General features: G+C 30.4%; 1 protein-coding gene across 1 annotated transcript in view; it reads right to left on the reverse strand.

Annotated features, from left to right (window-relative positions):
* LOC107442942 (uncharacterized) overlaps window positions 1-12392 on the reverse strand; it is a 96471-nt gene that overhangs the window by 66436 nt on the left and 17643 nt on the right. Inside the window, exon 2 of the mRNA XM_021144629.4 lies at window positions 9575-9696. The gene's annotated coding sequence lies outside the window, so the exon portion shown is untranslated. The remainder of the gene's footprint in view (window positions 1-9574; window positions 9697-12392) is intronic.

A 12392-nucleotide genomic window follows, 5' to 3' on the forward strand; every position in this document is an offset into this window, starting at 1 on the left:
GTGTATAATTATTAAAATTCCATTCTATATTCTGTAATGTATACTGTGACAAATGCAAGACTAGCCTCTTTGCTATTACTAAATCGATGTTAAAATAGTAAAAAAAAATCATAAGAATTCCATATTTTCTTACGGAAGTGGTTACGATTGCATAGCGAGTATTAAATTTTTAGTACTTATATTTAATTGACAAAATAAAAAATATTTATAATTTATTCTTTTAAACATAAAATGACGCGTAAGGATTACCAACAGCAAACCAAATGAGCAAAAATCTCCGTTTCTGTGGGTTAGCATAAGGCCGTGCATACGTAGATTAAGTAGCGACACTCCGCCATCTTGGTGACTCTCTTGTGACCGAAGCTACAATCTAGAAATAAGGAGTTTCCATTCTTAAACGCCACTTTTTATTGATCATTATTTTCATATTGTACAAGATAATTTAATTATTTACTATTTATTCTTTTTTCATTCTCTGAAAGTATTTTTTTTTTATTCTATTTAGTAAAAATAATGCCCTATATATGTTAGAATTTTATCATTTCATCCTTCATAATTTGCCATAGCTTTTCGTTTCTGAACTCTTTCAGTTTTTTTATGAGGTTTAAAGAGTGGAATGAATTGGGATTTAAATCATTATAAACATAATTTTCAGTGTACAAAGAAAAAGTTTTTTTTCTATATTTCAAATATTTCTCTTCTTAATCAATACCAATTGTTATTTGGTCTTTTATAATAAAAAATTGCTAGAACTTTAAGTACAATTAATGAAATCTTAATTAAAATTTCAAATGCAAATAACAAAATCGAAAAATAATGTGAAATATATAGATTCACTATGGTTGAAATATATTATTTGAGTATTAATAATATTGTATGGTAAATATTTTACTTTAATAAATAATACTTGATATTTAAAAAAAAAAACATTTTAATTTTATTGTTTCGATAAAGTAAAACAATCAAACAGCGAGGTATATAAAATTAAAAAATAAATATATATTTTACTAGATTAATGCAAAGGTATTTAACTTGTATTCAATTTGATTCTTCTATAATTTATTAATGAGTAATAATGTTATTAACTGTAGTAATAATGTTATCTTTAACGATGAAAATACTTGGCGTAATTGTTAGTTTATTGAAATAGACACATTATTCATTTATAAAATGAAACAAGGCAATTCATGTTTTCAATAAAGACATTTCTTTAAAACTTAAAAGTCAAAATTCCACAAGAGCAAACAAAATAATCAGCAATTTAAGATATAACGGGACAATTATTTTTTTAGCATTTTCTAAATATAAAATTTTATCGCACTTAGCATCGTATGGAGTCGATTTATCTCTGCCAATTCTATGTAGCTATACTTTGACTTATTAGAACACCTAAATGAGCAGCAACCTGGTATTAGTTACTTAAAAGTACGAAACAAAAAAGTAAAAAGAAAAGAAGAATAAAGTGCATTAATGCATCACCATTCAAATTAGTCAACAAAATGGCGTCTGTTCACCCATGTGATGGGCGACAACCAATCAAAATCGAAAGCGGCACAGAGGCAGCGAGGAAAAAAGTGAGGAGACTTAATCTAGGTAATCAAGAGCTTTAGGTCAGCAGAGGGAGGAAAATAATGGAGAAAATGTCAAAAAATATAGGAGCGAGAGGTGAACGGGTGACATAGAATATGGGTAAAGGAAACTGAAGAGAAGTCGTTTATTTATTTATTTTTGTGATGTGTCATGGTGTGTTTGTGAAGCTGATTACTCTGTTATTCCGGTCTAATTTATCAAATTTCTTCAACGACGTTCTAAATATTTTCTTATTTTTAAATAAATGTTTTTTTTAACTTTGAACAATTACTTATGAAATTAAGATTGACGCCAAGTTGAAGTATAGAAGTTCTATGTCAAGTTTCCAAAAGAATCTCACATAATGTAGAAAGAACTTCACATAACGTACATATTTCCTTAAAAAAAAAGGGAATTCGTATAGTTGCTAAAAAATTATAATGCCATGGAGCTTTATGCTAATTTTAATTAGGTCATTTTAGTGAAGAGAAATTTAATACCCCTGTAAATATATTAGACACGTAAAGACAAATCTAAAAACTTTTGGAGAGATATGTTTCAACAAAAATCTTAAGAGCTGGCTATGGAAAAAATTTTTTGACAATGGTATATTTAAAAATGGTGCTTTATGTTAATTTTAATTAGGTCATTTTAATGAAGAGAAATTTAATACCCCTGTAAATATAATAGGCATTAAAAGACAAATCTAAAAAGTTTTGGAGAGATACGTTTCAACAAAAATCTTAAGAGCTGACTATGGAAAAAATTGTTTGATAATGGTACATTTAAAAAGCTTATAATACTTTTTCACAAAATACGACTATAAAATAAAAATGCTTAATAATATAAATTAGAACTCGTGAATATAGCAAATATATCTACAGCGAATTTGGAAAGAGCGTGCATATAGAATTTAAGTTTTCCCAATACAAACAGAAAGAAATATCAATCATGAAAAGCGTGATTAAAAATTGCAATGTAACATTCGGTGTAAATTATCATAGTTAGTCTCATATTATTCACGTGCGCTGTCAAAAAAATATCACAGATGCCTTTACCAAAACAGTCAACTGCAATTCACTCCAAAGCGATAAGAATAAGATATGTCTTATAGAATTAAGTACACTGTATTGCACGTCGTTAGCAATTTTGTGGCAAAAACTTCTTGAAAAACATGACACGTCTTCCCAGCGCAAGTGGTTCTTTTTACACTCATTAGGGAGCAATTTTTTTTCCTCTTGCATAAGATGTTTTAACATATCTTAAATCCTTTCGCATCGTTAATTTTAAGTCTGCAATTGGTTTCTCTCTAAAAGCTACAGCTTTTATACAATTTAATAATATAATCCAAACCAGAATTTTTAAAGTTCACTCGAATGACTGCTAAGTGTCCCCACTTCTTTGGTACGCTGGGTGTAGTGTTGGGAAGAAGGCATTTATCAAGCGGTAAGTAAAGTCTTACGTTTTTTGTCTTGAGTGTTATTTTTTTTGGAGCTGACAAGTGTATATGTACCAATGTATATAAACACATACGTTCTTTATAAACTTGTCCATTCAAACAAAAATAAACTAAACAAAAAAGATAATTTTGAAAAACATCTGAACAAAAATTATTTCAGCTTTAAAATCCCCACAGCCGAATTAGGTAAGATCAAGTACTTGTATAAACATAAAAAGAGTTTGTTCCCCGTGTTATCTATACATTGCTACGAATAGATCAAAATGTCACTTTAATCCTCTAATTTGTACTAATTATGTCATAATAAGGTTACCGTGATACTTCGTACAAATACATATGAATAAATGGTTTTAAAGTCGTTAATTGTATTGACATAACTCTACTGCAACGCATTACTCACATGACTTACTTTATGAGAACTCATTTTAGTTTATATTATGATGGAAGTTATTTGAGTAATAAATTCTTAACTATTTAAATTAGTTAAGCGAAGTGCAAAATAATTCTTCCACACGTCAAAAGAGTCTTCAAATTCCTCATTAACAAAAGAGTGGAGTTAAGGGTTTTGTCTCATCTACCTAACAAAGAGGGGAGTGTTCATCCAAGTCTTCAGCTTCAATGAAGATAAAAGAACCGGAATCTGAGCTTCTAGCTGTTAAGAGCTCTGAAACTCAAAGATTAATAGTCTTTCTTGAACAAGCAAGTTTAAGTTATTATAACTTTCTAAATTTCAAGTAATATTATTATCAGATGTTCAATTGATTACTTCTGAGGTGGTGAGCTATCAGTTTTAACGGATTTTTCTTTCGATTTTACTTGTTATATATATAAAATGGTAGTAAAATTCATGCCTTTTTTATATATTTAATTTATGTATTGTTATATAAATATTGTAAGCTTTTATACTCATTTCGTAGACGGCTTAAAAGCCCCAATATTGAAGAACAGCCAGGTACTTTATTTACGTCGCACTAGAGCTGCACAGTGGTCTATTGGCGACGGTTTGAGAAACATCCCTGAGGATGATCAAAGACATGCCATCATAATTTGCGAGACCACTTCCTAAATTTAGACATAGATCTGGAGGGGAAGGAAATTTTCTCCAGATCCATGCACCCCTCCTACTGCTCAGTGACCGGCCACAGGACTTACTAGCACGTATATCGCGTGTACTTAATGGGTCTTAGCAAAGTCGTGGATCGAACCACTGGGCTACCTCTGTTCTATTAAAGAACAGAAAGCATAAAATAGAGAAGGACTTAACAAAGATACATCCATGTATGGCGAGATTCAAACACTATACACCAATGCTACAGAGGGCTTCGCGGAGCAGCGAGGCCACTCAACCAGAAAGAGATTTTTTTATTATTTATAATACTTAAACAGGGTTGGTACACCTGGAAAAATTAAAAATGTGGTTGAAATGTCACGACAAAATTTTTTATTTTATTATGTTTGTGACTACCAGAATATTCGAATCTCCATAGTGAAAATAAACTTTGAGTACTTTTAGCTTTTCAGCTAAAAGACTAAGCAGATATTTTCAAATTTAAAACTAATAGTAGTCCTATTTTATTTTATCTTTTAATAAAATAGCAATTAATAAGTAATTTTCAACTAATTAAATAATTCAGCTAATATTAGTTTCACGATTTTAACCAAATATTTTTATATTATTGTAGGCAATCAGATTATATCGTTTTTATCCTCCTTAAAATAATATTATAATTATTATACTTATAATTATTAATCAATGGTATCGGTATAAAAGTATTATGTGTTGACCATAAGTAGGTGGGCCAACGTTGTTCCCACGAAAAGAAGGACAGATAGTAAAGAAACGAGAAAGAAAGAACATCCGTGCCTTGCCCGGGTTTCGAACCCAGGACCTTTCTGGCACAATCTCATCTCCCTGAACATCATGCTGACCGGTTGGCTGTAATAATAGTTATAATACAAATATAATTTTCACCAGGCGGCCGAGCGGTTAGCGCGCCTGACTGCGAAGCCAACTGCCGCGGGTTCGAATCCCGCTCTGGGCATGGATGTTTCTATCTCTTTCGTTGTACTCTGCTGTGTGTGATGAATGAATGTGGCCCACCCTATGAACGGGTTTGTGGCGTGAGCAATGTTACTCGCCTCCGTGGCTTTGGTTCACAGGTGCCCACTGGGTAAAGCGAAATGAGTAACAACTCTGGCATCTTCTAAGGCGAAACGAATAAAGTTCAGTGCCTGCCATTCGAAAAAAAAAATAATAATACTTTTCACCTATTTCTTTTTTTACAAATACGGTGAATATGGAACATCTTGTATGCACAGCTGATAGTTTTTCTAACTTCGCGTAGGTAAAATTTATGCTTTGATAATTAAATTTTGATTTAAAATAATTTTCACTACCATCATACATGAAAGTCTAAAAACATATACAGTGAGGTCTTGCTAACCAAAGGACATCGTTTTTCAATGTTGTTATGATTTAAAATTTTACTCAGATTTATCAAAGTAATTTTAATTTTACTATCACAAAAAAAAAAGAAAAAAAACACCGTGCAGGTTTTGGCTGCTTTAGGAGTATAAAATTTGAAAGGTCTAACATTAGTTAACTTCCTTTACTAATTCTTTGTTAGTTTCAGAATCTAGTGCACTTGATGGTAGTTTAAATTCTTGTCTTGCCAAAAGAGAGAGATTTTGAGATTTTAATTTTCATTCTCAAATCATAACGTTCCTTGGAGCTGCTGTTTCCAAATGGTGGGCCGCGGAACCCTAGGGTGCTTTGGAAGGGTGACAAGAGCTTCGAGAGTTAGAACTTTGTTTTTAACCAGTTAACCGATAATTAAATTTATATGAAGTTAATAATTATGTGTTTATTTAATATTTCCGATATTTGTATGAAATGCTTCACGAAAGAAATTTCAAAGCACTGTTTTTTTTTATAAATTATAAAATGAATGAATTAGGAAAGGATATATGTATTTATAAAAAAATATTTGTACTATTTCGCATCGAATAAAATTCGAGATTTTTTTTTATTATTTCTCATTGAATAAAATCAGTTTAAAAATAAATGCAACAGTGAAAACGTCTCTGATAATCCCTTCTCAGCGTTTCTTTTCTTTTTTTTTTAGTTTTTATAGTAATGGAAACGACATTTTATCTCATTTCTTTTACTTATTTTGCATGAACTAAATTAAGAACTAGTTCCAGACTTGTGAATTATACTGTCTGAGATAAAACCCAAATTTAAGGAGATTATTTTAAAACGACTTATAAAACGATGTGATGAAAAAATTTTATTCATCATTTATCCACATTAAATTTTCAAAATAAATAATAAAATTTTGATTATTACATATTTTCAAAATAATTAATAATCTTCTGTTAGTTAACATGCTCACAATCGCTAATGGAATTTGTTCATTAAATCTCGGGGTTCCACCGAAAGAAGGTTCCTCATTAAAGGTTCCACAGCCATAACAATTTGGGAACCACTGCTTGTAAGAGTGGAAAAATCTACAAAAAAAATTAAATTGTGTACTTGATATACTTCGTCACTAATATAAACACTATGTTTCTTCTATTGAACTTATTTTGTAAAATAAATTAAAATAATTATGCATTTATTTTAATTAATTCTACATAGAAAAAAACATTATAGGTATGAAAAAACTATATTTTTTTAATTTTTTAACCACCAAGTATCACTAACTTTAACATCAAAATTATTTAAATTTTGAATACTTTACAAACTATTAAAACATTCTTACCATTAAATGTAATCAATATAATTTTAATTCACGTTAAGTCACTAAATATAATTGTTGCTAATTATTTTTCAATCGAAAAACTATATTCAGACCTCTTTGTAGGAAAAAATATAAATATATTTTTCGTAAGTCACATTAGCATAGGCTAAAACTTTTTTAAAGAAAACTAAGGAAATCTCTAGTTTTGAATAATTTATATTCATACAATTTCAAATAAGAATTTTGTTCGCAAAATAGTATAGAGTATCTGATATCCCAATTCATGAATTATTAATAAAGTGAAATATCTAGTTAGAATAATTTATCAACCAAAATCTAGTTTTTTGGCATTTCAGATTTACATTATCCCCCCCATTCATGTTAACACGTATTTCTCTCTTTAAATAATCATATTTATTCGTCTCACATTTATTTTTAGAAAGAAGAGGCTTTTACAGATATTCTTGATTTGAATATTAATTGCTGAAATTAGTATTAAACATTATTTTAATGTTTCTTAAATGTTAAAAGTAACATCGTACCGGCAGGATGTAATGAGTGAAGGCAGGATGCAATAAAATTTCTGCCAACTTTTAACTCCCTTCAAGAAATCTTTCCCCCAGTACTGAAATAACTATTAATCCCTTGGGATCGTGTGATTCGTAAAAGCATTCGTACAAAATCTGAATGTAAATAAATAAACAACGGTAACTTAAATGTAGGCGTTGCTTATTTGACAGACTTACTTTGCTTTTACTTTAACTATTGTTAGTTTAATGTTATATCAAATCAATGTTAGTTCAAAGTATTACTAAATAATTTTATTTTGAACTAAAGTAGTGGTGAATTAAATAACTCAAACAATTATAACCCCGCCCACAAATAAACTGCTAAAGAACTACTTTGGTTACCAGCTTTAACTTTTTGCCCTGATTGATACGGTTTTATGCTGGCACGCATTTGTGACAGTCGGCGCGAAAGGGTTAAAGCATTCCTGCCAACTTTTAATCCCTTCCATTATGATTTTTTCCAGTGGTATTAAAATGGAATGAAAATTTAAATTTTAAGCCAGAAAATACGTTGTATTTGAAAAAGCTTAAGCTGACAACCATGATAGCAACACATATCAATATATATGCTTAATTTTTTTAAGTATAGTGGTGATCAAAATCATTTAAAAATTAAGTTTATAAAAGAAAAAAAATTATATATTTACTACCACTTTAAATATAAAAATAAAATTTTACGCCAAATGTGTAAAAGTTGGCAGGTGTGGTTAAAGTGATATTGCAGATATGCCAACTGCTCCGCTTTGTGCTAAATTTTAAGAAATTAATAGCGAATTAAATAGTAAAACCTGTATAATAAGGATAATTACACCCACTTTTAATAAGTACTGCCACATAAATGCATTGGTATATCGGAATTACATACATTAGCAGGCTTGTGTGCTCAATTTAGGATTAGAAACCTTTGTCAAATAACAGGACAGGTCCAAGATACATCTAAGGTAAACAGCGGGATTCGAACCCGCTACCTCCACACTTTGCACAGTGTTTGGCGGGCGATACCGTTCACATTGATTCTTGGCTTGACATTTGAACAGGGCACCTGGGTACTAAATCATTTAAATCGCTAAATCTTTTAAATCACTAATCATTAAAGTACTAAATCATTTAACCCTTTAATGAGCCATTTATTTCTAGTAAAGGTAATTTAAAGTATTTTTGGAATTGAAATTGTTTTAAGAATAGTAACTGATATAAGAAGAAAAAACTCATTTAATTTTAAGAAAATGCCATTTTTTTGGTGGTAAATATATTTAACACGACCTATTAGGAACTTATTGACTTTTATTTTTCTTTATTTATAAAAACAAATTTTATAAATGCTACAATCTACAAAAGGAATTATGTATTTTATAATTTTTATACGTTTTTTTTAAACTAACAAAGGGTTACCAATTTTATTCAAACGCACTTCAAGAAAGTTGAAGTTATCAACAAATGAATATCTAAATTAAAAGTGGTGGTAAGTACACTTCCCGCGACCTTCTAAAGGGTTAAAGCATAGCATATTTATTCTATGATGGCGTCAGGCCGTAATCAGCTTTTTACTAATTCATCAAGAAATTTTACATTGAGATAGTACAGCGAAAAAACATAAATTTGTAATGGATCAATCTTCTTAAAATACATCATCAACATTTATCTGGGCGCCTGGGGCCGTTAGCGGCCTTTTTCCCATTCGTCTTGAATTTTGATCTTTGGGGTGGTTCTTTCTGGTAATTGGAATGCAATTGAATTAAAAGGAAATGAAATATTTTGAATTTTAGATAAAATTACGTCACTACAAAAATGAGCTGCCATCGGTCTGAGGTTTATGTCTTCTCTTAAGTTTTCAAAAGTAAAAATTTCGTTGAATCCTGCGGTGTCACAATTAATGGTTTTTTCAAAAAATCTGAAATTTAGCTTTGCAATGTGATGATCTAAAGAATCTATGTTGTGGTCGCGATGTACGTTTTTATTTCTGATAAACCATCTTGCTTTTGTTATTTTCCTGAGGATTTCTTAAAATACACGATGCAGTATTTTTAATATACTTTTTAAAATTCTTAAAATAATGTGGTAACTAATTATTAATATATAATATTTTTAATTTTAAAGTGGGGACTGTTGATGGTGGCAAAGGGTCAAATTCATACTCTAGTTATAATTGATCTCTTATCATTTTAAAAAGCTTTCTTATTCCATAAAAAAAATAAAGAACTTCAACGAATTAAAACAAACAAAATAATATTTACCCTCAAAGAACTTCTATTCCATCTTTTAAAATCTATCCCATTTGAGGTGTTGAGCTTAGCTTTGCATTGACACTACAGCACGGGATCTTCAATTAAAGGAGCATTTGCCGTAAATTAGAAACCTTTAAGTAAAGAAGAGAAGAAATAAAATTAGAAAACACTTTTATGAAGACATCTGCTTTGTTTGAAAGAAGAGTTATTTTCTTCCCTCCAAGTAATGATGTAGTTAGTCTCTTTCTATTTAATTAAGACTTTTGTTTTTTCTACATGCGTTACGGTGGAAAACAACTTTTATCGAATTTGGAACGAAATTTATCCTACCAGGGATCTAAACGTTAAAGCTGTATCTTGAAGAAGAAAAAAAGAACTATTTTACTATTAAAAGTTTTTAAAACCCATGGGAAGGCTATTAACCCATTTTGGATTACGGTTGCGAAGTATTGACGTAAAAGTACTTGCATGAAAAAGGTGGTATAACATTTAGGCTTAGTTTTATTTTATATTTACTAGCAATGGTTACTACTTGAGTTTTAAATAATATTGGTATAATTTCGGATTAAAAGTATAGTTCAAAGGTAAACGCGTATATTAATCGTCGGGGTAGAAATGTTCCTGATTTGATAGCACGTCCTTTTGTTTCTTAATATAAGAACTGGTAAAGCAGTTTCTCAATTTTCAGAATTTATCTTGTAGAAAGAAAAAAAATTTGTTATTTACATTACATTAACACATTGCAGGAGGGTCACGTAAAAATACGTTTTTAAAATTTCTGTGATGCATGCAAAAAGTGGTAGCTAATTCTAATTAGTTTTTGTAAGAAACTATTTATTACCACAATTATAAATTATTCAATATATATTATTATTATTATTCAGTAATCAGTACTAAAATCGTTTGTTGTAAGTTTGTTTTTAACTGCAAGTTGTAGCTATAGTTTGCTTCCACTTTTATTAAAATTTTATTCTATTACAGCTTTATTAAATTTTTAGAGAAGTTGCTCGCATACAATACGCTAAGGAGTGATGGATTATTAGATCCTTTTTTAATCATGTGTATTAAGTATTAAAAATTTTATTTAAAAAAGTGATAGTCAACACTAAAATTAAAAATCTCTATTTTTAGACAAATTACTATTTTTCAAAAAAGTACTTTTTACATCAAATGTAAAAACATTATTTTCCGCCTATTTCATCAATATAAAAACATTATTCTCCGCTTATTTCGGCAAACAAATAGATTACAACACTCAAAACAAATTAAAAGACGAACAAAAATAATGCTACATAAAGCAATCATTAGTTCTGTCTTAACTTATGGATCCGAAACATATGGTCTTTAACTAAATCACAAGCAGATGTGCTTGCTGTTTTTGAGAGAAAAGCCTTGAGAAAGATTTTCTCTTCTATAAATATGGATGGCTTATAGAGACAACGACATCATTTAGAACTATATAGGCTATTCAAGGAAGCAGATACCAACAATCCCATCAAAATAAGCCGCCTAAAGCTAGTGGGTGACATCTGTCGAATAAACACTTCTTCCTTGACATTTAAGATCATCAATGACAAACCAATGGGAACTAGGGTTAGAGGTAAGCCTAAGATCAGACGGCTTAACTGTCTGGCAGAGGATTTCAAAATCCTAAGAATTACTAATGGAGAACAATCGCAAAGAAAGGAGCAGAATGTCGGAATGTTCTAGAGAAAGCTCTGGCCCACAAAGGGCTGTCATTCTAATAGAAGATATTACGATATTTCTCTCACCGACCTGCCTGTGTAGGGATCAGAGAACTGGCCTTGAAAGATTCTGATTTCGAATCTCGGGCAAGTCATGGATGTTCAATCTGTGTACTATCTGTCCTTACGGTGGGAGCAACGTTGGCCCACCTAATATAGTGCCCCTGAAAGAGTGGCCATTAAATTATATAGACAATATGGACAGTCACAGATAGTGCAGGTCATCCGAAGCAATAGACTAAGATGGCTTGGCCATATCTGGAGAGATCCAGAAAACAACGCAGTACGAATCGCCACTTTTAAAAATCCTTCTGGATCTCGGGCCAGAGGAAGACCTCCAACTAGATGGCTGGATGACACTACTAAAGATCTCAAAGTAATAAAGATTAACAACTGGAAAAAGTCGCCATGGATAGGAGGCGTTGGAGGCTACGCGTGGTTGAGGCAGCCAAGGCCTGTAAGGGGTTGTCGTGCTAAAGAAGAAGAAGAAAGAGTGGCCAACAAAATCTGCTCTTCAGATAACTATTGACGAAAGGTTATTCCCCAGATGGGCATTTGAAAAAAAAAACAATATTTCTCTGAGATAAATTCTAAGAATAAATTAATTGCTTTGCCAGTAATTATATAATTGATAAAACAAAAATGTTTCAGAAGTGGTGACATTGGCGCTTAGTGGATTAATATTTTATTTGAGGGTTTTTCTTTTCGTTTTTTTTTTTTTTTAAATTTTATTAAGATTACTGGTGATAAGTAGTTAAAATGCGGTAGGAATCACGCAAGTCCGTTAAAAAGCGAACCCAATAAGGACCAACGTTTCCATGAACTCTTTTCAAAAATGTAAAGACTAGCACTTCAATTATTTATTTCTTGAAAGTTTTCTTAAAGGAAAAAAAAAGACATTATTCGATCACCATATTTTTAAAAATATATAAATATTTACATTTTGTAATAATTTTAAAACTAAAACGGTAACTTACAGTATGATAAATTAGATTAGTCTATGCATAAGTGTCAAACTACTTTCTTCATACGGTGCTTGTTATACGGATACCACACGGGAAAAAAAAAGATCAACCGTAAAC

Source organism: Parasteatoda tepidariorum, chromosome 9, assembly GCF_982258835.1.
Source record: "Parasteatoda tepidariorum strain Cologne lab strain chromosome 9, Ptep-v5.0, whole genome shotgun sequence".
NCBI classification, from domain to species: domain Eukaryota; kingdom Metazoa; phylum Arthropoda; class Arachnida; order Araneae; family Theridiidae; genus Parasteatoda; species Parasteatoda tepidariorum.